This window comes from Pezoporus occidentalis, unplaced genomic scaffold (assembly GCF_034315485.1).
Source record: "Pezoporus occidentalis ecotype Australia unplaced genomic scaffold, CSIRO_AGI_Poc_V1 ctg165, whole genome shotgun sequence".
NCBI lineage: Eukaryota > Metazoa > Chordata > Aves > Psittaciformes > Psittacidae > Pezoporus > Pezoporus occidentalis.
In genome coordinates, this window is record NW_026913477.1 from 1,761,654 (window position 1) to 1,786,292 (window position 24,639).

Genomic DNA, 24,639 nt, shown 5'->3' on the forward strand with positions numbered 1-24,639 from the left:
GATAGATATAAATTCCTTAAAAAGCAGTAACGTACCTGCCTCCAGCTGTGGCCAAATAGAATGTTTCAGCAGTAGACTGTACAAAGTAAAGCATTGCACTGATTTTGCTGGGGTGCATTTCCTTTATGAGTCCCCAGCAATCTCCATGCATCCTGCCAGAGAGAGAAGTGATTATTCCTGCCTGTAACAGCCTAGCGTTTTGTGGGAATAGTACTGCAGTATTTAAGTCTATTCAAATGCTGGATGACAGGAGCCAGGACAAAACCTTGGTTCTCTGTGTAGTGCTGATGTAACTGTTGGGATGGTCTGACAGTAATGAGATGAAAGGGCTCCAGGTCACAGTTGCCCTTTGTCTATGTGGGGAATGCTGTCCTTCATCCTGGGTTTGATCCAGCTCCAATTACTATGATGTAAAAGCTCCCAAAAACTTTTCTATTATAATCTATATTTGTATAAAGAAAGACCAGATCCTTAGTGTTTGTTGCTGAAGTACATGGTGTTACTTGTGCATTGTCTTCACAGACATGACGAAGAGCAGAAGATGATAACATCTTGTTAGGAAAAACTCAGTGTCTGGAGAAACTAACATATATCTGCGTGGACAAGCCAGAGGCTGCTTGAGCCATCCTGTAGTCCCCAGCTGCCTGTAAGATCAGGCCTTTGTAAAAAGAAATACGTGGACCCATGGATGTGGCATTGTGCAGGGCATCATGAGAGTATGATGGCAGTTTGGGACTAAGCATGCACTGTTTTTCCCATGCTGTGCATAGCAGAGTTAACTTGGGCTAAGCCTTCTCTCATTTCTGTTATGGAGTTTCAGAACAGCAGTGATGTTTCTAAAGGGCTAATGTGAGGCAAGTCCAGCTGTTTTCCCCTTTCCTGTTTTAGGCACATAATCTTTTGATCATCTGAACCTCTGCTGGAAACACCCCCCTCTTTCACTTTGTATTCTCCTTGGGGGGAATACAGGCTTCTATCTTTGGATACCATGCTGAAACCCAAAACAGGCTCTGTGTGTGCCCCGTCATGGACATAAAGCTGGAACAGGAAAAATATTACCTTCTACTCCTTGGAACTCTGACAACTGTCTCCTACTCTCTGATTTTCATACTATGCCATTTCCTCATCTATTTTACTGAGTGTGTAGGAGCCTTTATTGCTTCCAGTATTTAGATAGAATGAAAACTGTTGCTGAAATGAATAGCTCCTGAAATTGTTTCCTTGCTGGGAATCATTAATATGCCACACGGATTCAACTCATGTATCTGAGCTAATACTGCACCCAGAACTGCTAAAACTGTTTCTTTTGAACCCTTAACCCTTTATTGGATAGGAGAGGATGATTGTTTTTCACATAGTAGCTGAGGTCTCAAATGTATATATGCTGCAGTCATTCAAGATGTCACTTTTAGGAATGAACTTCTCCTGGAGTGTTACAGATCTTACTCTTTCACCAGGGATCTCAGGATATTCAGCGAAGTTATTCTCAATTCAAATGTGAGGAAAAGGAGGCATAAGAAATACCAAAATGTCTCTTGCAGAGCTGAGAACAGAGCTGCCCTCTGGCTTCCTAGGACACCAGGCAAGTCTTTTCATCTCCCTGTGCTGGTGGTCCATAAACTGGCATTGTACAGGAATGCATCTCTTTCCAGTACTCAGAGGCTTGGGAAATTCAGCAGGAACTGGCTGGAGTAGCCAGTGTTGGGAGAAACTTTCCCAGTTGGGAAAAGTCTGAAATGAAAATGTGGAGTAAGGACAAGAAACTGCAGTTGATGGAGATTTGAAGGCAAGCGGCTGTAAGTGGTTGACAGTGCTCCCTCAGCCTATTGCAAATGTAGAATTAAACATACTGGCTTTAATCACCTTCCTCAAGCCATTCTGATGTTTACCTGCTACGTGCAAGGAAATAGTCACTCTGGCTCAGCTGACAAATGGTAGTTCATTAGGATATGGTAATTTGATTGCTTGTCCTTGTCTTTCTCTGCTCTTAGTATCTGGGAAAGAAGAGTATTCTAAATGGTAAGGGAAATAATCTGTCCTGATTTATGGTATAAAAAAAATCCCAGAGGAAGGTTAATTCAGAGAAACAAAAGTGTCTATTAACATAAATGACTGTTAGCTATAGTGAGCATTAAACTTAGACATATCTATTCTCTCCATGTGGTGCCACAGTTTTTCGTGTAGAGGCTTGAGTGCTCCATTAAGCTGAATGAGGAATAGTGGAAGCTTTATAGCTCAGCTAGGCACTGAAACGGTACTGGTTTGGAAAGCTTCACAGATGAGACAGGCTTGAGAAAAATAGGTGAATCAAAGTTGTAGTTAGAAAACCAACTAAAGCCCAATACACCCATTTCTCCTATGGTTTAGTAACGATACTTCTGTTGATTTACTCCCCTCACCCTGTCTAAGGAGATGAGATCTATAGCAATGATAGAAAGCTCCACTTTGAATTTACGTGAACTCACTCAACAAGGGGATTAAAATTGGATTTCAGTTTAGTAGCTCTCATGTTGTCTAGCATCAGGAAGTGTGTTACTAGCAGGATAGGTACCCTGCCTGGTGTGTGCCTGTGTGTCCTTGAGTACTCCTGTGCTACGTTTTTAGGGCAGAGTTGCTCAGGCTGCATCTTGAAGGCCTGTTGTGGCTGAGCTTATCCCTCTGTGAGCTGTTCTCAGGTCAAATAGGTTGTGCTGGGACCAGCCTGCTGCACTACATTGGCTCTGCAGTAAGCCCAGCACGTTTTCCTCATCTGGGTAGGCTACTCTTCTGTGCTTGCAGAGCAAAGCACATCTGCTTAGGAGGTGTCAGGGCTGTGTGTATGTACAGTCAGCCCAGCAAGGTGAGAGGAAACATCGCTGTGGTCTCTGGCTCTTCTCTGGGTGAGACTGGGGAACTGACCCAGCTAACCAAAGACAGCATAGTTGTGTCCATGCTGCAAGGTGGAGCAGCCTTGCAAGGGGACTTTGCATGTTGAGCTTTGTTATCTCCATTTACATTGCTCTGGCAGATTGTGCTCATGGTGTGTTAATGAGTACTCAGATGGGTAATGAGGCTTTACTGCAGTACTACTGGTTGTGTTAAAGGAAATGGGAAAAGCAAGGAAAATACTTGAGATAAGCACATGCAATAATGCCACTAATCCAGACAATGCCAAAGGAAGTGGTGACTTCCAAAATTAGCTAGCTTCATTTATAAGGGTGAAAGAGTCAAGATGTCTTGCAGATGGGTTCTGAAAAGGATCCTGGAGAGGCAAGGGTACAAAGGTGTCTGTACTAGGAAGTTAAGGCTTAGTAGAAAAATCTAGAGCCTACTTCAGCTGTTTCACAGGCAGCCATTGGAAGAAACTGAGAGCTGGGGACTGTTTCTGATCTAATGAAATAGATCCTTCCTTCAGGATTAACTTTGTGCGGGCAAGTGGGTCAGTGACTTCCTTCTCTGGCTGCTACAAAATCTTCAGCTAGATGGTTAAATGGTTGCCTCAGTTGTCAATCGTGGACCAAACAAGAGGCCTGGTATTTTATTTATTTATTTATTTAACCTAAAGTGTCTTTTGTCTTCATATAAAATGCATGTGAGAATAGTTCTTGAAGTATCTTGGAAGATAACTGTTAATAGCAGCTTGTGCAGAAAGGAATAGACTTTTACTCTACTAAGCTAGATCCTGGCTTCAGCCCTTGCTTGTTTATTACTGTTGGAACACTGAGTAAAAGTAAGGAAAAGTTTGCATCATTTGGTAGTTTAACTTCATCCTGGTAGGAGAAAACCTAGATGAGGCTGCAGAAGAACTGCAGAAGAGATAGCAGTGTCGCTATTGAAAAGCATCTCAAAGCAGACTATACGCATTCACCACAACTGGCAGAACTTCAGGAACAGAAGTTCCTTGTCTCGAAGGTAGTCACTATTGTACTGAAATATAGAAAAGAATGGTAGAAGCCACTGGCCAAACAGTATGTTCCTGAGGCTATTCCATGTATCATCCTTTTTACCATTCATTCAAAGGCTGGCAATTCCCTGCACTGGCTGTAGCTGATTCTGAGGGATGTTTGTTTCTGATTCTTTGCACTGGAGAATGAGGTAGATATGTAGAAGACTTGTTACTGGATCTGCTTTTAGATAGACTTGGAAACTGAAGAAAATGAAACTTTTCCTTAAATTGAGGTGAAAGACTAATGTGGTGGGAGATTGCACGCTGAAGCAGAGTTGCTTTCCCTCTGACAGACTGGTCAGTACAATGGTGTCTTGATTGCATTTGTTTTTAAGCAAATATCTTTCTGAAGGGGGAAAGTAAAATAACAGCCAGCTAGCTTCACCTCAGTAAAAAGAATGTTGCTCATTCCCAAGCTTGCAGGCAACACCACCTCTTGTTCTGAGCCAGCCCCAAGGGCTAGATGAGTTCACAGTTACAAGCCTTTACAATATACAGGCAAAACGGACCCCAGGAGCTTACTGTGTTTTGGGAGAGAAAGAACTATCTGAAAACTTCATCCTTTGTTAAGGTATGGGTTAATCTACTGCCTGTTTATTTTAACTCCAGTTGCCCTTCAAGCGCACATCTAAACTCTTGCCAGTAAGAGGTCTTGTAAGCTATATAATTCTGACTGGTTGATAATCTGCTGTTGAAAGATTGGTCATAAAATCACATGCATTAAATTACACTGGAAAACTAGCAGCATGATACAGAATAAACTGTGGTGTTTTATGTATATGGCTCATGGCACAATATTTGTCTTGGTCTCTGAGGAGGATTCCTACAAAATATGATGAAATGATGGCTTAGAAGTGGAAAAGACCAGGGCTGGTTTTCTTGATGTAAGAGATTTACCTTAAATCTAGAGGCTGAGTTGCAAGTTGCGTGGATAGAGGGACTGTGAGTGACAAAGGATGATGATATTGGTGGGGCTGTACAGGAGTCAGAGCAAGCAGCTCCTACTGCAATTAACTCAGGGCTTTGGTGGCTCCCACTGCTCTGGTTTGATCTGGGTGCATTGTGGGTTGGTGTAAATTATCTCCACTCACAAGACACAGTGGAACACAGTGTCCTATTTATTAGGATACATATTAGCTGTACTTACAGTTTTTTGTAAGTATAACTAAAGGACTGAATGTTTGGTGTGGCGCTCACACAAGTCACTTAGTGAAGCTGAAGTGACATTGTGAGCCTTAACTCTCAACAGCTTCCCTGGCCTTGGGAATAAAAATCTGTCTTTTCGAGTTCTGGTGAGCAGCAGGCTGCATGCTGTGTGTCTCACAGCACCCCAGTACCATTGCTCTTTGGCAATGGGATGGGGTGTTAGGCAGTGAAAAGGATGGCTGGGAAAACCTCTCTTGGCCCTTTCTTCTTGCCAGATCGAAGCCTCAGTGACCCCAAGGCTTGGGAATACTGTACAGAAAATAGCTGGTGTGTACGGGTCAAGCCTAACTATTCTAGATGGATTAGGGACTATCATGTTTGAATCAATCTCTCTCTCCCCTCCTCCTTTCCCCCTTTCCTCTCTTTCTCCTTCTTTCCTTCTCCTACAGATGGGTTATTATGTTTTGACTTCATTATATTCACATCTGTTTCTCAACAGAGGTGTTTGTTTTTGTAACTGGGAGCTGAGGCTTTTTGTAGAAGATGAGTTATAAAGTGCTTAATTAGGAGGATGGAGAGCAGCTTGAAACGAAGCCTTCACCTTCCCAGCGAGAGTGACATTGTGCTTTTCTGCTGTAGAGGCTGTATTGATTAATCCACTCTGCCTTGAAATGTTACTGTGCTTGTTGCCTTAGCTCTAGCAAATGGTGTTTTTATAATGAAGCAGAAAGGAGTTTGAAATAATGAGACACAAAAATAATTACTGTGGTGGAGCAACAGAAAACTTCATCTTCTTAAGAACCTTACAAAGTCTCTTCCTGTGTGACTGGTCAGTGCTGTGGTAGAGTAGTACATCACAGGGACTGCTCTGCTCTTTCCATCTGAGTTGATGGGGAGATGGCAATCTCTTAAATGAAAATGAGAACACAGTGAGGGTACTTAAACTACTCCAGACTCCTCGATAAACGTGATGAGCAAGCTTAGACATGGCCAGTATATCAGAAACACATACAGATTGTGCTCTGCTTGAAGAGGGGTGAGAAGGGAGCCCTTACTTACGCTCCCCAAACCCCCCACCAAAACAATGCCAAAACCCCTGCTGGGCTATTTCTTGGCTATTTTGAAAGCAAGCACTCTAGCATGTGTCTAGTTCTAATAGGCTATTTCCTAAAAGGAAACTAAATCTCTTAACATTAGTGGAATAGTTCCATGGGCATCTCTATCTTGTGGCATATCCATTGTAGGAAGAAACTGGGAGGGGGGGGAAGAGGAGAAACAGGAAGGAGACTCTTGTCCTTGACACTATTCTGATTATCTCTATAAAATAAGTTTGTGATTGAAATATTTATTTGAACTGAATTCAAGAGAGGATGCAAGGGTGTTTTAGGTACAGAGGTTTCATTGCCTTTGAAACAGCATTTGCTATAGCAGCAGAAATTGTCAGCTGGTAGCTAGTATTCTTATTTGCTTTTATATGAATCAAACAAACTCAGATCTCTACCACTTTAATGGCTCTAAAAGTTTAAGTACCATCCTCTGTTTCATACTCACCAAGTAATTCTACAAGCTCTGAGTAACTTCAGCTGCAAACCACCAAAAAGTAATTAATAATATTTGTTCTTTACAAATGGGATGGTCTCAAGCCCAGTTAATTTTGGGCTGTAATCCTCAGAGCTGTTGCATTCTCACATTCCAGTTGAAGACAAGGAGCTGCTTGTTAGAGAGCAAACAAGTGGATTAGGTTGGGTATGGTGCTGTGCTGACACAGGTACAGTCTTCAGCAGTGGAGTTACTGTCTGAGAGCAAGGGTAGAAGACTTGGCTTCTGTCTGCACCTGCATTTTCCAAAAAGCCCTAAATGACTTGCCAGGAATAGAAACCAGGTCTGCGTGGTGGTAACGATCTTTCTGCTCTCTGCGTGTATTTTTGAGATGAATACATGCTAAAACCAATCTGGTAGCTATAAAAACCAGTAAAAATGACCCTGCTTGAAATAAAAATGTCAGACCCACTTGTGATTATTTAAGAGGAAAAACTCATCATGAGCTGCGTTAAAGATGAGGCCTGTGCAGAAGAGGTTTTTAGGTTCTCTGTATTCTCTCTCAGTGCAGCACCGATGGCTACTCAGGAGCACAGCTATTTAAAATAACAGTTTGATGGTGCAATTAAACTGTAAGTTTCTCCAATATGAAGTATAGTCCAGAGAGAAAGATTTTTAGTATATCCTTAAAAAGTCAACAGTCCATCCCTTCCTGATGAGTACCCTTGACTGTGGGAGCACATGATGCTGTAACTAGCCTCAGTCCCATCCTTGTTCAAGAGGCGAAGTATTTCTCTAATTAAAAAAAAAAAAGGAGTTTGAGATTGTCTAAACTTTTCTGTGTAATCTGAATTAGAGAGCTGTGGATTTGGGTCCCAGTGTAATATGGATGCAACTGCAAAAATCAATGCATAAAACAGAGCCCAGAAGAGAATTGTATTTAACAGGAGACAGAAAATCAAAACAGATTCCAAACAAATCAGAAATTAAGACTGCGGCAGCTAGAGCTGAGTTTGCCCTATAGGAAAAGCTTATTAATGTAACAAAGGTGACTTTTTTTTTGCCAGAATTCCCCATCAGTATTATTTGCCCATGTCATGTTTCTGTTCTGTGACATAACACACTGTTATGGTGTAACAACAGTAAAATGACAAGAAGATAATTAAAGCTTCACTTTACAACATACTGGAACTTTAAAGATATTGGAAGGTGCTGACACAAATTCTGAGCACCTGAGCTTCAGCAATATCACAGAACAGAAGCAATATAGCTTTTAGTCTCCAGAAATATCCTGTATTTCCCAGACCTAATAAAGTATATTGTATCCTTAATTTGTTTTAGGAAAAGATCCAAGTGCTTTGCATTTGTTTAACCTAATCCAATCTTGACTGTTGCTAAAATGAAAGGGCTCTGTCTTGCGTGTCACACAGGGGAAGGTCTACTAAATATTGTTGTGGTTTAAAACCAGGCAGAGGGCTCGTTCACTCACTCCCCCTCTTCTTTCCTTTCCCCTACTCCCGGAGGGATGGAGAGGAGAATCAAAAAGAATGCAACTCCCACAGGTTGAGATAAGAACAGTTTAGTAACTAAGGTATAACACAAATCACTACTGCTACCACCAATAATAACAATGATAAAGGAAATAACAAGGGAAGAGAATACAACACCTCAGCACCAGCCGACTGATAACTTGCCCCCCCCAGCCCCACCAAGCACCGACTGATACCTCCTCCAACCCTGCAGTCCCCCAGCCCTTCCGGCTAATTCCCAGTTACCTCCTGGGCATGACGTGCTGTGGTATGGAATACCTCTTTGGTCAGTTTGGGTCAGGTGTCCTGTCTCTGCTTCCTCCCGGCTTCCCCCTCCTCCCTGGCAGAGCATGAGGCTCACAAAGTCCTTGGCCAAACCAAAACATTGCTATCAGCTCTGTTCCCAGGCTGAAAGTCAAAACACTGCACTGCACCAGCTACCAAGAAGGAGAAACATGACTGCTACTGCTGAACCCAGGACAAATATGTAGCTTTTGGAAGAGAACGGTCACTTGTTTTTACAATAGTAATCAAACCAGTGAGAAGCCCACCTGTTTTCATATAGGTTTATGTAGTTTAAGAAACACTGGAAGTCTTCACTAGTTAAAATATTTGTAAGAAGAGAAGGTTCAGAGGAGGCCTTATTGCTGTCTGCCTGATCAGAGAATATGGAGGAGACTGGACCAAACTCTTCTCTTCATAGTTGCGCAGGGATGGGATGAGAGGCAATGGGTGCGAGTTGGAACATCATAGGAAATTCTGCTTAATTGTAAGGAAAATCTTTTCTTCAGGTAACCTGTGTTGTAATGGCAAGCATTCTATGGACTCCTCTGTTCCCATGCCCAATTCTGCTGCTTGCCTTCCTGATCCTATACCATCTCTAGATGCTAGCATCCATTACTGAGGAGCTTGTGCTTTTTTATCTTTGCTGACTGGGTTTTTTTTTGTCTGAAGCAGGTGAAGGAGCTAGTACCATGTCAGCTGGTTGTTTACAACTGTCCAGCAGACCATTAAACGTCTGCTTTGGGTAACTGAGGTCCACGGATGGATAGTTTAGAATGTATTTAACACACTTAAACACCAGTGCCTCTTTTCTCCCTTCAGTTACTGCAGCATTCTTTATGCCTCCTATTTGTTTAATTCACCTTGCAAAAGAAAATGTCTAATGAGCCCCACTTGGGATTTTCCAACTGTTTGTCTGGCTGCAAACTGTCATTTCCAAAGGATATATTAATGGTGCTGTTACCTGTTGTTCACATCAATGTTAAAGCATGTATGTGCTGTTTCTGCCTTGTGCTCCCATAATTACAAGCCTCTGTTTGGCAAATGAGGATATGTTTGCTTTCTTGATTAAGCAGGTTCTAAGAAATTTTTCCATGCTTGGTAGGACATAACTTATGAAAAGAGCGAGTTTAGAAGAGAAGCCCAGCAGTGGAGATTCTTAGCATTTCCCTAATTTCTCCCTCTGCTGGGCAGAAAGCACTTTGTGAATGCTAATGAAATCAGCTTTGCATTACCCCAGTGAAGTGGCTGTGCATTATTCCTGTGAGAAGAGGGAGGCACAGCATGATTAAGTGACTTGTCTGGATTCAAATGGCTGATGGGATTCCAGCATTTGCTCAGGTGTTGGCTTTCAGCGCCAGACCCAGAGTTATAGTGCAGGCTTGGTAAAGTGATCTTTTTTTTTTTTTTGAAACTGGTATTTTGTCTCATAAAAACTAAAGTTTAGTTTAAACTGAAATGTCTTTACTTTCTATGGTTGGGAAGTTAATATTCAAAACATGAACTGCGTGTAATCAGTGCCTTATTTCTGCAGTCAGCCTGAAATAATAAATATCAGAGAGAAATGGGGTGCAAGTATTTCTCCACTGAAGAGTTAGTTCAAGTGTTTGTCATGAAGACTCAGATGATGCTGATGAACAGTTTCTCCTCCAGTCAAATGAGACAAGAAAGGAGCAGGGTGTGAGCATTAATGTGCTAGAAGAGACTGTACCCATCGCATCTTCTGCATTGAAGGGAATGGACGTTGGGTTGTATGTGAATTCCAGTTTCTCTCCACTCCTCTGTCTGCTTGGGTCACAAAGTGAAGAGCTGTCCCTTAGATGTGATCAGTGGTTCCCCATCACTGAAATTGAGCTGGTGGAGGCCATTTCTTAATGCTTTTTTTTTTTTATGTGATGAGCCCTCTGAGCCCTCTGATGTCCCTTCACAGCTCTGGCATTGTCAGGATTGCATGTTTCAGACTAGCTTCTTCTACTGTAGCATGTAAAGGGAGCCACCTCGGTATGTTTCTGTCTTACTGAATACGGCTGATTATTTTTCACTGAAGTTGTTTTAGAAGCTGTTGTAGACTTAGTTCTATAACATTATGCTATGTCTGTATGGTCTTCAGGATTTTTAGGAGGAACTGGGAAAGTTGGAGAGAGTTAGCTATGGGGGACCCAAGCTCTTGATGTAGTTATGCACTCCAATATTTAGACTGAAATAAGTCTGGTCAGGCAGCTTTGTTGACACATGGAGATGGGAATATGGACAGGGATCTGCTGGCTAGGTCCATCTTCAGTTTGGGAAAGCTGCTGAGATCATCCACTGGGTGAAATGAAGACTGTCTCTCGGAATGAGTGGTGCTGCAGCTGATTTACCAGTGCTGAATCCCGGCCAGCTTGCAAGTTGATACTCCTTTATATGCTACCCTACAGAGAACGGTGTAAATGAGAGCCTGTGCAAGGAGGTCAATAAACAGTTTAATTTAATGGTTGGTAAGTACTCTTGATTCCCATGATCCTTCCAGGATCTAATTCTCTAAGCACTTGTGTCAGTGAAATTGCTGTTAACCCTCAGTTCACTGCCAGTGTTGCTGTGGTAATGTGGGGCTCTAGCAGCAGAGAGGTGCTCGTGACCCCAGATATTTCTGAGTGGACAGAAGCAATCAGTTGAGTGGAAAGCTAGATTGTGATGCAAAATAGCCTGTTGTATGGTAAGCCCAGTGTGAGAAAGGAAAGCATACTTAAAAGAGCCAGCATGCTAGCAAGCAGCAACAGGAGTGTGTCTAATCTGGATGGCCTGTTGTGGGATGAGGAAAGACAGTAGACGGGCTCTTTCATCTGGTGCTGTTGTCTCCTGTGCTGACAGCAGGCTCCCTACAACCAAAATCTGGAGCTGAGATGATTCCTGATGCTTTGGGAAGGATTTCTGTTCAACAAGGGGAAAGTGAGCAGCTCTTGTCAGAAATAATAAAGGAGCTGCCTGAGATTGTGGAATGGACCTGACTGAGTTATTGGGGTGATGTTCTGCAGTTCCTTGTCTCAGGATGGGAGTGCAGGTGGGTGCTTAGAGCCTGTGCCCCAGTGGCTGGCATGCCAGCTTCATCCATCCTGGATCTTGGCTTTGCAGGTGGCTGTACGCTATCCCTCTGCCCTTCCACCTCACTAAGTCAAGTAGCTCTCACATGAAACTGTGCCTGGAGCAGTCAGTCGATTACTGTTCATATAAAAATGGTATTAACAGGCAGGCTTGTGCTTGTGTGTGCACATGTGCTGGGAATCAGAGCAAACAGTCCAACACCAGCTTTTGATTTAGGCCTTGGGGATGTACAAGCCTCCACAAAATGTGCTTTATTGTGATAGATAAGCAGTGAGATGCATTTATATGGCAACTATTACAGTACATGATAGAGTCTGGGGATAGCACTAAATTTTTTCCTTCAAAGGCAGCAAGCAAATTGCACAGAAAGAGCTGGGAAACTTTTGGATAATCCTCTATGGCTGTGAGTTTGTTTGTGGTGCAAGCTTCTCCTCCTCCTCTTCTCTGGTCTACCCAGTTTAAAATCTGAGGTCAGTTTCTGAAGTCTGAGCTAATGAGGACATGTGCACACACGGGCATTAGGCAGAAATGGGGTCATGTCAGCCTTCTCACTATTGTGAAAATCACCTGAGTAGTATTAGTGAAAATCCCTTTTCTTTTTCCCTTTTTTGTGGCCGAAGGGAGGCAAAGAGAGCTCTGCTGTTTTAACAGCCTCACCCCTGCAGGATCAGTTAAAATGGAAAGTTATTGCAGTGTGAAGATCAGAGCAAAGACTCTGACAGAGTGCAGCTGGTTCAAATCAGCCTTGATTAATCCATCATCTATGATTGAAAATTGGTGGTGAAAAGTTGTCAAGGTCACTGCACACAGGCCAAGGCTGATGGTGGTTATTCCTTGAGGGGCTGGGCTTTCACCCACATTTACACCAAGCCCTAAATGAATGATACTTAAAAAATGAAGGGAGACAGTGGTGCCCAGCAAAGGCTTACTCCTTCTATCTGAATTTACTTGGGTGTCGATCCTCAGGAAGGCAGATAGCAGACAAGCTACTACTTTGAGGCCTTTAAGTCTGAAGTTATGATCTCTGCATTAACCCTGGAGGAACCCATGTCTTCAGGTGTATTTGATTTCTGTAGCTACTTGGCTCAGGGAGAAATAAATCACACCTGTGCTGTAAATCACACCAGTGATATAGCTGGGGCTGTAGTGTCTCTGAGCTTGTCTTGGTTGTGGCTGCTGATCTAACAGGTATTTGTGAGGGTCTCCATAGGTGACTAGTTTTTGTTTTTTTTTTTGTTGCCCTGGTGAAGGGGAAAGTGGTATTGTGGGAGGACTAATGTTGTTTCTTTTGTTTAGGAAGATTTAGCCCATCTTCTGGATGAGTGCTCTGTTAGACTACGTGCCCTTTGGAGAGGGGAACTGCTGGCTGCTGGGAGGAGAAAGAGTGAGTATGGTGTTTTCTCTTTGGATTTGCAGAGAAATGGGGAATCCTAAGTTACATGAAATAGCAATAAACTGGGGCAGAGAGGAAGGACTGCAGTCCAGGTGGTTTTCCTCTGCTAGTGTACATAGAGTATTGTGCTTCTCTCTGATCAATGGTTGTGTAAGTATTCCATGTGGAGTAGATCTACATTAGTTGATATGAATGCAGGCATTGCTTTCTGCCCTTTGTCCCAGGTAGCCTGTAGCTAGAGCATCCACCTTGGAGCAGTGTGCTTGAGTTTCCTCTGGCAAGAGGGATCTGAACTTGTGACTTTCTGTGTACTTGATCCTAAGGTTAGATAGGCTTCCTTATAGTGAGGCTTAAAGACAACTTGTGCCTAGTGAATTTGTAATGGATATTTGCTGGCCAGGTCAACAGCTTTTGTGGTGTTAGTGAAAAATATGTTGTGGGTAGCAATGACAGCTGGGGAAAGGTGTTAGCACAGAGGAAAGGAAAAAAGAAGCAATGTGGTGGTTCAAAGAGGCTTCCTTTTGTTCAAAAAGCTGTGTGGGGAGGTTCATCTCTGCAGCTGAAGGAGAAACTGCTTTGGAGAAATGGGCTTTCTGTGCTCTCGGCACTGCCTGCTGACAACCTGAAGAGGCTCCTGTTGTGCTTTCACATTAATTACCACTGGAGTCGGGCTTGTAACAATGGAGATCTCTGAACATCACTAATAACTAATAAACCACAGAGGGAAGAATGTGGGAGGGATTGGTGGTGATATTTTATTTCTGGACTCTATTCTGAGTAGTGACACTGGTCCTAGTAGTGTTCATGACAACAACTGGGATATGCTTCAGCTGAAGCTTATAAAGGGTTCTGTGTTTAGTGAGTGGACCTTTGTGGTTCCCTTCTGCAGTGCATTGTGGTGTTTGTATGGTGCATAGGACACTGGGAGTGTAATTCAGATGCCACATGCTCCTTCACAAGGCAAAACAACACTAAAACATGAGGAGCTACAAAACTCTGCTCAGGCATTTTGTGGCTGCCGCTTTCATTTCTTTGAAAACTGTTGAAAGGACACAGGATTGTAATTAGTTGAGCCTTATTCTTCTGATTACTGCTTAAACGTTAATATTCTGGAAAGTGTGGTGTTTTTCTATGAAAAAGGATATATTACAGTCCATATTTCTGCAGAACCTCATCCATAAGGAGAAATGGTCCATTACTTAGAGTAAGTTTCCTGAATATTTTTCAAGTACTTACTTGCTTAATAGAACCATTAGTATCACAATTGCATATAAAGAAAAATGCCAACTAACCAGAAAAATTCTTTGCAGGTCTCAGGCTGTTCATATGTATAATGCTGCTACATACTTTACAAGCAAAAGATTTTTCTGTATTTATTTTGAAAGCTGGCATCATGTTAATAAGCTAAAGGCTTCCTTAAAGCAAGCCTTTAAGACAGTCGGATCCTACTGAACTTGTAATTGCTATTTGTTGGCAGGGTCAGCAACTTTCAGATCCCAATAGGTTACTGAATGGGTGTAAAACTGCTATCCAAATGCGTCTGCAAATATCCCTCTACTTCTGCTCCACCTATGCGTTGTAAATAGCTAAGGGAGGAAAACATCAACTGCTGAACAAGAAGGTTCCTAAATGACAGACAGCAGTAATTTAACCAATTATAATTTATTTATTCCTTCATTACTCATTGTGCTATGGCTAAAAATGAATTCTTTTGTGTTCTGCTCTTCTCCAGCAGTGTTACTAGAATGAGAGGTTCCTTTTTCTTATTCCTGCAGATTCAATGCATCTACAGGCAACAGTTTATCACAGCAGAGTGAACTAGTTTAGGCTGAGAATTATTCTGCTTACAAAAACCATGGGCAGACAATCTCTAGAGCATTCAGGACACGGGGTAAATGTGCTTTTAGTCAGATAAGTAATTACTCACATTGGCCATCAGGAGTTTTATTGTGCATTATTTTTCTTTTTAATCTATAAAATGGCTGACCTAAGCTTTGTACCTCATTCTGAGGAGAACCTGTCTAGTTTGCATAATTTGCCTTGAAAGTGGCTACTGAGCTCAAAACATGTCACTGTAACAACTGCCATGAAGGAGAGGCAATCTGGCTTGTGGAAGTTTCTATACTCATTAGACAGTCTGTCCATTGCAGCTTAGTATTGAGTAAAATCTAATTTAGTTTATGTCAGAAGCTTGAAACTTGAACAATAAAGAAACCTGAAGGTAGGGTGTTATTCAGGATGCTCGGATTTCCATAATGTTGCATAGAGGGTATCCAAAAGCACAGGCCCTGCAACTGATGTATCAACTAATACTGCTGTAAAATAGCTTGGGTTGGGAGGGACCTCAGGGGGTCCTCTATTCAGAGATGCCCTGCTTTTAGCAGGGCCAGCTTGGATCAGACTGCTCAGAGTTTTGTCCAGTTAAGTGTTAAAAGTTTCCAAGGATAAAGCTTCCCCACCTGCCTGGCTCCTGTTCTGGGGTTTGATCACCTGCATGGTGGGGGGGAAATGCATGCAAATACCTAATCAGAATTTTAAGCACTGGTCTCAATTTGTGTTGACTGCAAATGGGACCAAATGACTGCAAACTTGCTGAGAATGCTGCCTAGGTCATTTACAAAAGACTTTAAATAGCATTGGCTTTAATATCCATCTCTGAGGCATGTTACTAGTGGCACCAGTGGGACTTGGTGCTGTTGATCACAAGGTTGGTGTTTTTTTCACTTAAACCAGATATGCTGTATTTATAAGATTAGGATAGTAGCTGGTGACTTGCATGTTTCACTGTGTTGTGCATGGTGTGCCTGGATGTTCTTCTGTTGGCCAACATGTTCAGTTCCATTCCCTCCCCATTTAATAAAAGAAAAGCAAATGAAGTGGTGCGACTAGTGTGCCACTCATGAACACACAATCATAACTCATGTTGATCTAGCTCAGAGAGCAGCCTCTGGAGTTTGGTAATGTTGCACTCTTTTGCAGAGCACCCATGAGAACATGCCATTCTGTGCATTGCGTGGCTTGTACCTCAGGAGCAGATCCTGCGTGCTTCGATGGCTTTGGGAGTGAAGTGTCGCTAGGCTGCTGCTTTGCTGTGTGTACAGTACCAGTGGGTCAGGTTAGACAGGCATGAGGCAGGCAGTGTGCCTAGAATACCAGCAGTAATATCCACTCTAGCTCGTGTTGTTTTGACTCATTGCCTTGTCTGTCTCCTGCCTTGGTTCAACTGCTAATGATGGCCCTAGGGCTGGTGTTGGTTGTAGAGCAGGGTTTGGAAATAGTTTGTATTAGCAATAACGTATTTTAATTACAAGCAAGCAGAGGTTGCTTAGCTCCTGTTAATGTGAAGCATAACTTTACATACCAGGTGCCCTACCCTGGTGGTGGCTAAACAAGTTAGATGCTGGGAGCCAAGGGTGATATGAATCTTTTTAATCTGATACTATATAGACGCTACTGAAGATTAAGAGCAAGGCTTGTTATTTTATAGTGTGGAGTGTTATCTTAGAGTTGATAAAGGGAAGTAGGACCTGAAATTTAATGTGTTTTATCTAGTAACTTAATCAGGTGTGAGATTGGCTGTGTAAAACAGATCGTAGGCTGTTAATGAAGATTCCTCTCATGTGTGAGACCTGAGGTATATTGACAGCAGACAGAAATAAGAGGGAAATTTATGTATTTCTGATACAGACTTGACAGAAGGTGAATTTAGAAAGCAGTAAAGTCATCCTGTGTCTGATGTCTAGGCTATATAATATTATGGGAACCTTATTTCCAGATTTATATAGTGCAAAAGAAAGGAGATAGTATTTACAGATTGAGACTCGAATCCATAGACTTCTCTCCTTGACAAAGCAGGACCATCTGTTTCTTGCTAGCATTTGCAAGTGTCAGCTTTTATTGCATTCCTTCTTCCTTGCAAGTGATTTTCCCTGAGCAGCTAATTAATGAGGAAAACCTCCCAGCCTCTAATAAATGTAGATATCTTTCTTAAACCTTTTTGACTTCACTGAGATCAGTCTAGTCTTCAGATGGCCAGCCCTTACCAAATGGTGGTACATCTCATAACTAGCTGTCATGTCCCTTGTGAGCTTACCTACTCAGGAGAATGGAAACTTGTTTGAATACCAGATTGCCTTAAGTCATGATTCTGCTACTTTGCTGGCCAAATGGCAAGGCATCTCTTTTGCTCTTACTGCTTTACCACTTCTTTTCTTGCCATGGTACTTTCATACCTGTTGAAAAACTATGAGTTTGTTGCACTGCAAGTGGTTGCACAGATATTCTTTCAATTCCAACCAGCTCTTTTTTGTTCCATGCAATTATTATTTACAAATTTAGCCTGTTAGTTATTTGCTCTTCCAGATGCTTCAGAAGAATTGTTGTATAAACTGTTATATATATATATATGCACATAACTAATGATAATCCCTATGAAAACACACTTAAGTATGTCTTTCTTGCTCAAAACACTGCTGCCCAGTGTTGCTCTTTGCTGATGATTTCCCATTAACTTTAAAACCATTTGACAGTGCTTCTGTCCAAACCAATTTGATCCAGACGTTTTGGTGATTTTTGTGAGGCACTGTAGTGGATGCTTGATGAAAGTCAAGATACTGCTTCTCCTGTGTTCCCTTCAGCTACTTGTTTCTGTAATTCGATCAAACAAAGCAATTGGTCTTCCTTGGCCCAACCTGTTTTATTTGCTATAGTGCCAGTGCAAGCAGCAGCACACAGCATGGGATCTTCATCCTGGATAGAAGAGGAAATGTTTCCCTGAGAGTTACTATTGAGTCTGCCTAGACAGACAGGTATTAGTGTGCGGGTGATGAAAACAGAAGAGAAGCATAAATGACAGGAATGCAGCACTCTGCAATATGTCAGGAGCAAAAGTGCTGTGCTGGCTCTGTTCCGAGGTTGCCATGCAGATGCTAAGGCAGTGGTAGTGATACTGTGTCTCAGCATGTGCCTGCAACCTTGTCTTTGTTGGCCTTTCCTATGCAGGCTCTCTATGCCCATTTATTTTCACTGTGTATTTCATATACTGTAAGTCAAGCTCTGCGTGCCTCACAAATGCTTGTATTGAACCACTTTTCTGTGGCCAAGGGGGCCAAAGGGACTCTTCAGAGTTGAAGGAGCTGCTCTTCTCGAGGACTAACAGGAATTAGTCTGGCTGAAAACTAATGACATAATGAGCTAGTGACTAAAATTCAAGATGCAGCAACTTCACAAAGCCTGGGCAAGGCAGCTGCTTCTTATGATTGGAATATCACAGTATGCTAGAGATTGGAAGGGACCTCAAAAGATCATCTAGTCCAATCCCCCTGCCGGAGCAGGAACACCTAGATAACGTTACACAGGAATGTGTCCAGGCGGGTTTTGAATGTCTCCAGAGAAGGAGACTCCACAACCTCCCTGGGCAGCCTGTTCCAGTGTTCCGTCACCCTCACTGAGAAGAAGTTTCTTCTCAAGTTTAAGTGGAACCTCTTGTGTTCCAGTTTGTACCCATTACCCCTTGTCCTATCAGTTTGCCACTGAGTAGAGCCTGGCTCCATCCTCGTGACACTCCCCCTTTATATATTTATATACACTAATAAGGTCACCCCTCAGTCTCCTCCAAACTATAGAGACCCAGCTCCCTCAGTCTTTCCTCATAAGGGAGATGCTCCACTCCCTTAATCATCTTTGTTGCCCTGCGCTGGACTCTCTCCAGCAGCTCCCTGTCCTTCTTGAACTGAGGGGCCCAGAACTGGACACAATATTCCAGATGGGGTCTCACCAGGGCAGAGTAGAGGGGAAGGAGTACCTCTCTCGACCTACTAACCACCGCCCTTCTAATACACCCCAGGATGCCATTGGCCTTCTTGGCCACAAGGGCACAGTGTTGGCTCATGGTCATCCTGTCATCTACTAGGACCCCCAGGTCCCGCTCCCCTACACTGCTCTCTAACAGGTTGTTCCCCAACCTGTACTGGAACCTGGGGTTGTTCCTGCCCAGATGCAGGACTCTACACTTTCCCTTGTTATATTTCATCAAGTTATTCCCTGCCCAACTCTTCAGCCTGTCCAGGTCTCGCTGGATGGCAGCACAGCCTTCTGGCGTGTCAGCCACTCCTCCCAGCTTAGTGTCATCAGCAAACTTCTGATAGTACACTCAATTCCCTCATCTAAATCATTGATGAATACATTAAATAATACTGGTCCCAGTACTGACCCTTGAGGCACTCCACTAGTTACAGGCCTCCAACTAGACTCCGCCCCATAAACTACGACTCTCTGGCTTCTCTCCTTCAGCCAGTTCGCAGTCCACCTCACTACCTGATCATCCAGTCCACACTTCCTCAATTTAGCTGTGAGGGTGCTGTGGGAGACTGTGTCAAATGCTTTGCTGAAGTCAAGGTAGACCACATCCACCGCTCTGCCATCATCCATCCACCGTGTTATTTCCTCATAAAAGGCTATGAGATTGGTCAAGCATGACTTCCCCTTGGTGAAGCCATGTTGACTGCCCCTCATAACCCTCTTATCCTTGATATGCCTTAAGATGGCACCAAGGATAAGGTGTTCCATCACTTTCCCAGGGATGGAGGTGAGGCTGACCGGTCTATAGTTACCCGGGTCCTCCTTCTTGCCCTTTTTGAAGACTGGAGTGACATTTGCTTTCCTCCAGTCCTCAGGCACCTCTCCCGTTTCCCAAGACTTGGTGAAGATGATGGAGAGTGGTCTAGCAATGACTTCCGCCAGTTCCCTCAGCACCCGCGGGTGCATCCCATCTGGACCCATGGATTTATGGATGTCCAGATTGCTCAACTGATCTCTAACCCATTCCTCATTGACTAAGGCAAACCACTCCGTTGACCTGACTTCATCTGAGGTTTCAGGGGTAAAAGACTCTTCAGGAATATGGTTGGAATTATAACAAACCTTGGCGAATACAAACTCTGTAGTGCTCCTTCTCCCTGGCAGCACAGTAAGGTGCTGCAGCTGGCTCTGTACTGCAACAATTGGCTGTGTTGCTGCTTGTGTAGTTTTGTATTCTCCCAGCCAGTCTACTGGCTGTTATTCGGAGAAACCTGTAGCTCTGAAAGCGCCCTTAGACCTGCTTCACATCCTTCACTAATGCATGCTTCAGCATTAGTGCAAGGGGAATGGAGAAAATCAGTTTATGGTTGGCTAAGAAAAGCCTTCACGTGTGGAAATCCTGCAGGAGGAAAGCGGTGCAAGGTTATCTATGGCTACTGGACTGAGAATGGGTAAAAGACTTGGGTAGAGCCCAGAAATCTTCTGCTATGCAGCTGGAGCATGCAGGGTGCTGCCAGTGCCCAGTTGGTGCTGTGTGCCAGTGTGCTCTCCTCTTCCCTACCAGCGCTGCTGTGCTGACCATGCTTCCCTTTATGGCTCTTGCATTTGGAAAGCTGTTGAGAAGTACTTGCTTTCACAGCTGTTGGATGTGCTGCTTCGTAGCGGTGGCCAGGCTGGAGCGCTGTGCATGTGAAATGGTTCCTGCTGGAGCACAAAGCAAACTGCTTTTAGAGGTGCAGTGCCCTGACTTTGTGGGGAGTTGCAGCACTGCTGAGGGTAGTGTGCTGAAAGAGTGTGCGTGTGTATATATTTCTTTTCCTCAGTGTCCCTTGAAAGACAGATTCCTGCTTGTGTCTTGTGTGTGCTGCTTAACAACCTGGCAATTCGCTGCGGGAGGACCTACATCACATGTGGAATTTGTGACTGCAGTTGAGGGGTGTATTGATTTTTGTGTACTGTACTGCTCTTCATCTCCGTGGGGGTCAGGATCACTACAGCTGTGCCAAGAGCTCCTGATTTCTTCATCCTGTCCCTTAACTTGCTCGAACAACCTAGTAGGCAGAGTTTTCTGGAAAATTGGGAAGTAGTGTGGAAAAACCAGCATGTGCTCAGGAACGTGTCACTCAAACAAATGAAATGGGTAATGTTGCCCTGAGCAAACAGGATTTATAGCAATTTCAATATGTGGGTGTAGGGGAAAAAATACAGAGAAGAGTAATAAAAAAATACTGTGTTTTTTCAAGCAATCGTTGTGTAAAATATTGTCCTTGGGACAGAAAAGTTACCTTGATGCTGAAATAATGCACTTGGCCTCTGCCTGTCAGTGTTATATCAACGCCCCAGTACATTTTTAATTCCCCCAGGCATTATTTTACAGCTTTCGTCCTCCATACCGAACTCCATTCATAACGTGTATTTATAGCTGGAGTGATCTTTTAGTTTCCTCATAATATTTAAAAATGAGGAAGCTGCCACACAATGGCTTTTGGGTTCCTCTGAGACTTGCAAAATAGATGGTGAAAGCAAATGATTTAAAACAGTGATTTTATTAAAAATGTATTATTGCCATTTGTAGCTTTCACAGCTATTCTCCAGGACTACCCCAGGCTTCCGAGGATGAAGTGTGGAGCTTTGAATCTGCAGCTTTGTTTTTAGTTTATTTTAAGCATCGAGGCAGCAAATCTGCTGGACCATATTTATGCCAAATAAATGTGTACCAGACATGCCAATAGAGCTTCTGGTTCAGTCTCTCTCTCTCAATATATGTATATGTATATATTAAACTTTGGTTTCATTTCAGTGGGAGATAGTCAAGACAGAGAGAAGCTAAGGACTAGCTGTGTTCACATAATTATGCAGATTGATACCTGGGTGGATTTAAAATGTCCAAGGGAGGTTATGTGTTTCCTTGCCACTAGCTTTGGGAGCCAGTGACCTACTTAGGTCTGCTTGAAAGCTCTGGCAAATACCTAGGTACCATTTAGGAAAATCAACTATGGACCAAAAGTGTTTTTCCAGACCACAGCAAGTGGGGTAGAGCAGGAATTCCCAGCTACATTTCCATGTTCCAGCTGGTGCCTTCCTCTATTTAGAGGTCAGACTGTGCAGCTCTGCTTTGCTGACCTGGGGCCAGAATATGTGTAGTGATCCAGGTCTCACTGAGACTTTTATTTACTTCCAAATGATCAGCAGGTACCAGACTATATTTATGGTCATTCTGTTAAAGTGGTAAAAGTGATGGTATTTAATGAAGAGGGATTAAATGGGCCAGCCAATGCAGGTAGCAATTAAGACAGGTAATTCAATATGAACATCACTGATCTCTGAAAGAAGTAGGAATCTGCCTGATCTTATCAGTAAGAGAAGTGGTCAGTGCTTGTGCCGGTAAGCTCCCATGTCAGGAGAAGGCTATATCTTGGCAAAATACATCTCCACTGGAGGTTTAGGATGCTTGGTAAATGAGGAACACATTAGTAAAGATGGATAATACTTTGGGAAATGGTATGATAGTGGTGGTGTGTTGTATGTACCTGTGCTGGTCCACAGGCACATGTGTGTTATTTCACACAGACAGAGCTCTTGAGTCGGAGATGAAACAGGCCTTTGTCAATGATAAAGAAAGGTTTTGTGTTTTGGTTTTTTTTTTTCCTGCAAGGAGTAACATGATCTCCTGCCTCTGCTGGAAGCATGTGTGGCTGGGGTGAAAGCATTACAGTCCTGCACAACTCTCCTTTGTGCACTGGTGTGAAGAGCAGCTGAGGGAGAGGTTCATCTTTGCAGGATGCAGGAGAAAGGTTTTCTGCAGTGTTTGGCTTTATGTTGGTTTAGATAGCTCATTTTTCCTTCCTTTCTAACAATTGAAGAGCAAGATAAAATATAAGTGGAGAAAAAACTCTGACAGTTGAGTATAACCTATTGATTAAGTTGACATATATGTCAGCAGTAGAGTGGAAGAAATTCAGCTCAAGTTAGAGGGTAATGTTTGTGCTGCAAACCCGGCTTTGTGAGCCTATTTAGTGAGAGAAAACATCTTTTATCTCTCAAAAACCGACAAAGATCTTCATTGCTACACCATGGCATCAAGAAATTACATCATGAATTGCTATTTTTGTTGTTAAAGCTGTTGTTTTTTTTTAACATAAGCTTTTATAAACAAAACAAAATGGAGATGTTAAAAGCAGATGGGATGTACTTCAAGGTACTGTCTAGATCACCATTTTTCCACCTCCTGTTTTTATTATTCTTTGCTTCTGGTAACGGTTTCTTTAGAGGAGGTTTTAAAAATGGATTGTCCATGGTGTTTTCAGTGTTAGATATAAATAAAGGAAAAATGCTGCATGTTATTTTGTTGAAAGTGTCTTACAGAGCTATGTAATCAGGGCAATTATAACTTTGCCTGTAGTTTGTCTTGTGGGTTTGCTGTGCATACCAATTAAATCAGTCAGGAATTGAACATAATTGCCTGGCCTTCTTGTACATCTGGAAACTTGCTTGGAGTGCGGTGGTTTCTAAGGCTTATTCCCCTGGATCCTGCATTATTTATGATAGCAGTTTTTCTTATCCCTTCAAATCTATTTTGAGGGCGTTTTGTTCTTTTTGCATTTTCCTACAATTTTTCTCACTTCTTCAGTGTATGGATCGCAGTCACTGGTGAATGATGTACTCTGAAAAGCCCAGCGCTACTGCTTTTCTGTTAATGAGAAGAAAGAGGTGACAGAAGCTGGCTGGAGGAGGGAGCAGATAAGGATGGCCCACTTGGAAAAGCTACAATGCCTAGGACTTACTGAAAAAGCCACTATTCCAGTAAAGTGAGACTGCTGGCATGGGTGAATGTACTTGGATGGGGAAGAATAAGACTGTGTGTTCAGATGGAGTTTACTCTGCTTTTCTCCCCCCAGCCTATTGACGATCCTAATTTTGTGAGTGCTCTCATAATCCTCTGAATCTTGGCTGTGCATGGATCATACATCTTCCTTTGTGTGTGGAAGTTTGGTTCTCCTTTGGAAATTTTTCCCTTGCAAAAAAAACACCCCAAACAAAACAAAAAGTCAATTTATTTTCCATGCTTTCTTGGAAGCGCAGGCTGTGTCGTGCTCCTCAGAATGGTAACTCTAATGTTCAAACAATTCACCTTATGAATCTGTTGTTTCTCTTGTACTCTCAGAGCTTCCCATCTCCATGCTAGGGAATTGGCCAGTGAGCTTCAGGTGGGAAATTGCCTCCTAGGGCTCCCTATGCCACCTTCCCTGTGCACCAGAGCACATTGACTGATAGCATGCCAGGATCTCTAGGGAATAGGTGATGGCTACTGATGAATGGACAGTTTGAATAATGTAGTAAATTCAGTTTTGGAAGGGGTGCTTGAGGCTCTTGATAATTACAGAATGTAATAACAGGAAGAAATGAGCAAAGCCAATGAGCCAATGTTGCATTGTTGAGGGAATGTTCATTTCTGAACCAAAAGCCTGAAATAAAACAACCCAATAAAACAAAAGAACAAGTGATTGTGGCTTCTAAGGAGTTCCCTATCTTACTATTCTTTATTCTAGCACTGGGGTTGTAGGAGTAATGAAGAAAATGGGCCGTGTCTCTGCATATTAAATACTTATGTTATGAACTGATTAATAATGATAAAGGACAGTCTTTGAAGAGTGATTCCAGTCTTGTGGTATGGTAGCCAGTGAACACTGAAGTTGGCATTTATCAAGTATATGTCTATGACTCTAAAAGCAGTGAAACTTCTGCTTTTTTTTTAATAGATAATTGATTCAGTTGATTTGACATTATAAACACAGCTATATATCTGCCAGGGGAGAGTGGGAATGACTGTCTTGCTTGGTTATCCTATGAGATCTGCAAATGGGTTTTTAATCTCTTCCTTCTCATCTGCAGTTTTGTTTCTTGATTATGGCAATTTGTTCAATATATTATTCAAGGAAAAAATA

At 42.7% G+C, this 24,639-nt stretch overlaps 1 long non-coding RNA gene across 1 annotated transcript; it reads left to right on the forward strand.

Annotated features, from left to right (window-relative positions):
* Positions 1-12,318: 12,318 nt before the first annotated feature.
* On the forward strand, positions 12,319-23,483 carry LOC134160859 (uncharacterized). Its single transcript, XR_009963720.1, has 3 exons — positions 12,319-12,690; positions 12,799-12,886; positions 23,325-23,483. It is a non-coding gene; the product is annotated as an uncharacterized LOC134160859 (long non-coding RNA).
* Positions 23,484-24,639: the final 1,156 nt, after the last annotated feature.